This window comes from Corvus brachyrhynchos, unplaced genomic scaffold, assembly GCF_000691975.1.
Source record: "Corvus brachyrhynchos isolate BGI_N302 unplaced genomic scaffold, ASM69197v1 scaffold46, whole genome shotgun sequence".
Taxonomy (NCBI): Eukaryota; Metazoa; Chordata; class Aves; order Passeriformes; family Corvidae; genus Corvus; species Corvus brachyrhynchos.
Window position 1 is genome coordinate 5,136,035 of NW_008238838.1, and position 5,628 is coordinate 5,141,662.

Below are 5,628 nucleotides of genomic sequence, written 5' to 3' on the forward strand. Positions count from 1 at the left end.
GCCAGGATTTTTGTTTGGGAGGAAGGGTGAAGCTGATGCCTGTGTGAGATAGCAGCACTGCTCAGGATCTGCTCCGAGGTGAGGTGTGGGCCAGCACCCGGGAGGTGTCCAGCTTGCTTTACCCAACCCAGGGATGGCTATGCCAGAAGACATGCAAACAACATTTAGGGCAGAAAGAACCCCCATAGCCCTTGACAGAAACAGGAACTTTGTCCTTCCTGTGATGGCACATTTAACAGGAGACATGAATCGATACCTGGCTGCCCTTCAGTGCCACCTCTCAGTGTTCTGCTGCTGTCAAACCTTGCATCACTGCAGGGCTGTTTTCTCAATCCTCAGCCCAATGTTCTAAAGTTCATGTTCCTCCTCAAGCAACCACTTCCCACATCCTTCCCCTTTCCCTGGTTATTTCACTATCATTCTGTCAGCTCCTGCTGGGAGAGGGCCTTGCTTTTCATGACAGAGTCCAAGCCAGGTGCTGCTTTCCTGGTGTCTTTGTACTGGAAAATGCAGTTTGGGGTTGAAAAGCAGTTCAGATTCGCAGCTGTTGCTCTTGCCCTCTGTAAAAATCCCCTTGTTATTGACAAAAATTACCTTGTTGTTGACAAAATCCTTGGACTTGAAAGCGTTCAGCTCCAAGAAGTACCTGAGCAGGGAGATGTTCCCATCCTGGACTGTGTAATGAAGAACTGTCTTGTTGCTCTTTACATCCTATTTAAAAACAGAGAAAAAAATATTAAAAACCTGAGCCAAATAAGAAATGTTCTAGAGGACAACCTGGAGATATCCCATAAACCCATCAGAGGAAACCCAGGCCAGCTCTGCAGCTGGTGGGGAGCAGCTCTTTCCTGCCAGCAGTCCCTGGGGAAGGGGAACAGGCTTGGCCCTTGTGCCAGCAGCTCATTCCTTCTCCAGTTCTATGTTTTGAGCATCGAATGGGGGAGAATTCCTGGAGAAACCCGGGGATAACCGAGCTGATCCTCACCCGGCTGTAGATGGAGGCTCCGGTCTGCACCAGGAGGTGGATGCAGGATTCCAGCTCCCTGCTCTGGTGCTGGAGCTCCCTGTGCTGCTCCTCTGTCAGTGCCTGCCTGCCCTGATCCCTCAGCAGGGTGTTGTGGGCCAGGACAGCGCAGTGGAGAGGGGTATGGCCTGGAAAATAGATATGGATGGAGGTGAGGAAAACACTGATGTGCAGAGAGGAGGCAGGGCTGGCACAGAGAGCATTTGTTCAGTCATTTATTCAATCATTTATTCAATCTGTGCAGGCATTGTTGGGGCACAAGCCCTTCTCTGGTTTCTTCTCTGGCTCTAGGGACATTTTTTGGGGCATTCCAGCATGTTCTCAGTTCCAATTCTGCACTGAATCCCCCCTGAGCCATCAGCACCTTTGAATTTTGTGGTATTTGAGTGCACAGACACGACTCTCTCTCCCCCAGGCATTTCCTGAGCCTGCTCTGGCCTCCCAGCACACCCCAAAAACCAATGAGCATCAGCCAGTGAAATATCCAACACAGGTTCTCACAACACTTGTGCAAAGCTTTTTACCTTCAAAATCCTTCATTTCCAAATCCAGAGGGAAACCCAGTGACAGGATAACCTGGAGGCAGCAGAGAATTGCAGGATTTTAGCTCAGCAGAACTGTGCAAGCCAAAATGAGCCAAAATGAACAAAATCCAAAATCAAACAACATCAGATAATGATAATTTAAGTACAAAGTAACCCCTATTTGCCAGTAGATTTCAGTGCTGTGAGTGTTCCCTGGTTTCCTAACTCCCACCTAAGTATCCTTTCAGATTCCCAGTTCAGAACAGTAAAATTCAGTCACTGCCCCAGCTCAGGAGAGCCAGACTCCTTCAGTTTTACCCTGGATTAGGCAAAGACACCAGTAACACCAGTAACACCAGTACATGTTTGTTCTGAGTGATCCTTGACAAGGACAAATGAAAATCTCTCCTTGACAGGTATAGCCAAACTTTATGACCTAAAAGTTTGCCAACACTGACAATTCTCAGGCTGGATTTATTTACTTTTTGTTTTCAGTGTGCAGCAGTGTGTGAAGTTAAACCCTCAGCTTGTGGCAACGAGGATAAAGAAACACCAGGAATTGTGATCTGGAGATGAGAATTTCTTGGATTTAGCAGAGAATCAACATTTTAGAACTCTTTAATATGAGAAAATTACGGATTTAACATGATGGAGCTAAGTAGCTCCTTGTCTATATTATTACAGATAATTTATTTATTTCTTTTGATTGACTAAAGCAAGTTGTTCACATTAATGGCTGAGAATTTCTGCAGTGACTCATCTGTGTCAAGCTAGACAAGGCTCAGGACAGAATGCTCTTGCTGAAAGATCACCCAGAACTGTTAGGGCTTGACTTATCTTCTTATAACAATAATAAAATATGTACAGATCAAATACTGACAGCTAGCTCTGAGGTGCTTGATTATTAGAGATTAGATAGTTAATCCATTAGAAAAAAAAAAACCAATAAAATAAACAAATAAACCATAAAGCCTTTCATGGCTCTGACCCCACTGAGGAGCAAGTCTGCGCCCATTTTCCCTTTTTATGTCAAGGCAAAAGAAAAAAAAGAAACCCACAAAAGAAAAACCAAACAAAGGAGCCCTGCAATCCAAACCACCACAAGGCACTCTGCGAGGCTTTGTTGGCATCATCTGGATTAAAACCCTTTTTCCTACTTAAGGAAGCACCTGTTTTCCAAAGAACTGGCCGTGTTACACATTAACTGCCTGCTAAGGGCTCAGCCTGGGGCACGTGCAGGCACAGCTAACGAATGCTGGACGTGGTGCCAGCACCACAGGCACCCCCTGGCACCTCACCCATGTCCCCTGGCACCTCACCCCTGTCCCCTGCCCTCAGGGAACTCAGCAGCACCCACCAAACTCTGCCTGTTCCCAGCTCTGCCACAACTCAAGGCAGGCTTTTTTTTATTAATTCCATTTTCTGGCCAGTGGTGAAGCGTTTAGGACACACAGGGTGATAATCCCTGCTGTGGAATCCCTTCCCAAAATTCCCACAGGGCCTTTTTCAAAGTGCTGTTTCGCTGTCCATGGCTGGCACAGAGCTTAGGTGCAGTTCCTGTCTGCAGAGAAATCCATGAAGCCGTAGGGAAGCAAAGATCTGTGCATATAAGTCAGGTTTTGAAGGAAAATCTGAAAATGTGCCTCATTTTGAAGGCTGTGCCTGTGCCATCCCTGTCTGCAGGGTTACATCTCATTTCTCCTCAGCTGGTTGGAGCCTGGACACAATTTTTGCTCCTGTCTGGATGACAGTGACCTCAGGGAGGGGGTTTCACCCTGGTTTTAGAGCTCCCTCTCCTCACACCTCATGGCTGGGGATCCCCCTCCAATGCTCTACCACACTGGGGGCTGCCACCAGCAGATTTAGAGCCGTGATCTGCAGAAATAATTTCTTTTGCCCCACAGAGCCACTAAAGAATTTTCCTCTGTAACAGCAGGCTGCAAGTACAGTCCTAAAACAGGAATAAACCCACCCTGGGAAGTCAACTCCTGGCACAAGGAGCCTTTGCTCAGTCTCCATTGCTCGCTGACACCTTGCCTTTATTTAAAAACATCAATATTAACACTTTCTTGTGGTTTTATACTGCCAGCAATTAAAGCCATAAAACTTCTCCTACCTGGAGGACTTGGGCATAGCCGTATGTCGCAGCAAGGTGCAAAGCTGACTGCCCTTTGTTGTCCACGGCATTGATGTCTGCTCCTGCCTGGATCAGGTCGTGGACGATGGCTGCCTGCCTGGCAGTGACAGCCACCAGCAGAGGAGTCTGCAACAGCAGCACAGACACCTGTGAGAGCCAGCTCAGACAAATGGGAGAGTCTGGCAGCAGCTGCTGGCATCAAACAGGGAGCGGGGAAAGGGAATGGCTTTGTGTGAATCAGAGTGGTGTCTGAAATCCCACGGATTGTGGTGCCCGCAGTGAGCACAGCTCACAGGATGGTTTGGAATCCCACATGGCACCATGAGATGGGGATGTTTCCCAGCTCTTGCTGGACTCCCTCTAGTGTTCTTCAGCCCTTAATTTGGATGGCAACGCAAACGCAGCATTTTTGAAACCCCCATTGCATCAGGTACAGAACAAGTCAGTTGGCCATAAAACTTTCAGCCTAGGAGACCGATGCCAGCACACAAATATTTTGCTGGACCAGTGTTTTCTTACATCACTCCACGAATCATGGGCTAAAAAAGAATGGGCTCATTCTCATCCCACCTAATTTTATGATCACGCCACTTAATTTTATGATGCTGCCAGAGGCACTTCAGCGAGGCCTACCAGTGCCAAGCCTTCCTTGCAGGAACAGAGGGGCAGAGCTGGATTTTTTAGGGTATCTTGCTCTCAATCATGTCAAGCCAGTTCCCATCCCCAACCCTGCAGTCTACAGGAGAAAGTGGCCCCTTTTTTACCTTTCCTCTGTGTTCCTTGGCATCGAGTTTCCTCAGGGGTTTCATGCGCTCTGCAGCTGCCAGCGTGTGGGCCCGCAGGCCTTTAGCTGCATAAATGTGCAGAATTCTAAGACAGTAAATAGAGACACCGATCACTGCTGGGCCACCAAGCACCCTGGGAGCAAACAGTTTTACAGGGTAGCACTGCCACTTTGGGGGTTTTACACCCAGAGTTCCACAGATCCACGCCATGAGCCCCGAAAGCTCCCACTCCCATGGGAAGGGCTTCCTACCTCGAGCAGCTGCAGTGTCCAAGAGCCCTCAGCACTCCTGAGCTTTGCCATGCTGCCTCCTTCCCACTCCAGCACCTTCTTTCAGCTGAGATTCCACACTGGGAGGTGTCAAAGTCCTCCACAATTCCCAGTTTGGGGAATTGGATGTATATATCACTTTTCGGGGTGATGCAGCCCTGGGTGTGTTGGTGAAACCTCACCATCGCTAATTGATATTATTTGTAATCAACCTGTTAAATCTAATCTTTATCACAGCTCCTGGAGAGAGGGACCCAGTCCTTACACTTGGCACAAGACAAAGAGTTGTCACAGCCATGGGAGTGGCTGGTGGCCCTTAATGTTGGGAAAAACACTTCTCTGCTTCACTGTGGTCATCTGGCTCTGGCTGGAGCCACTTCCATTCCCCCAAGTCCTACTTGCCAGGAAAGTCCAACCCCCTAGAACAGGAGACCACCCCACACACAGTCACAGCAGCCCCTGGCTTCATTCTGCTCCAGACAGCAATATTTGATGCTTTTCAAGCAGAAGGTGGCAGGCAGTTGTTTCTCTCCTCGGGTAATTTTGTAGCCCAGAGCCACCCCTCACACTTTCAGGAAGTGGAAATACAATTTTCTGGCTAATCTGATTTTCAGTCAAGCTCAGCATTAGCTGTGGCTGCACACCCACACATCCCCAAGGGTGCCAGGAGAGGATCATAGTGATCGAAGCTGAACTGCAGGAGCAAGGACTGCTGCAGGAAATGCCTCCAGGCCACAGCTGGATCATGGAATTCCTCCTTAGTCTGCTTAATGTGCAAAATTAGCACAAAGACTGACAGCTAATCTCTGGTTCTAGCCTGTACAGATATTATTGAACTGATTGATTGCTAAACCAATGCTTGTGGATAGGAAATAAAACACTCTAGGCA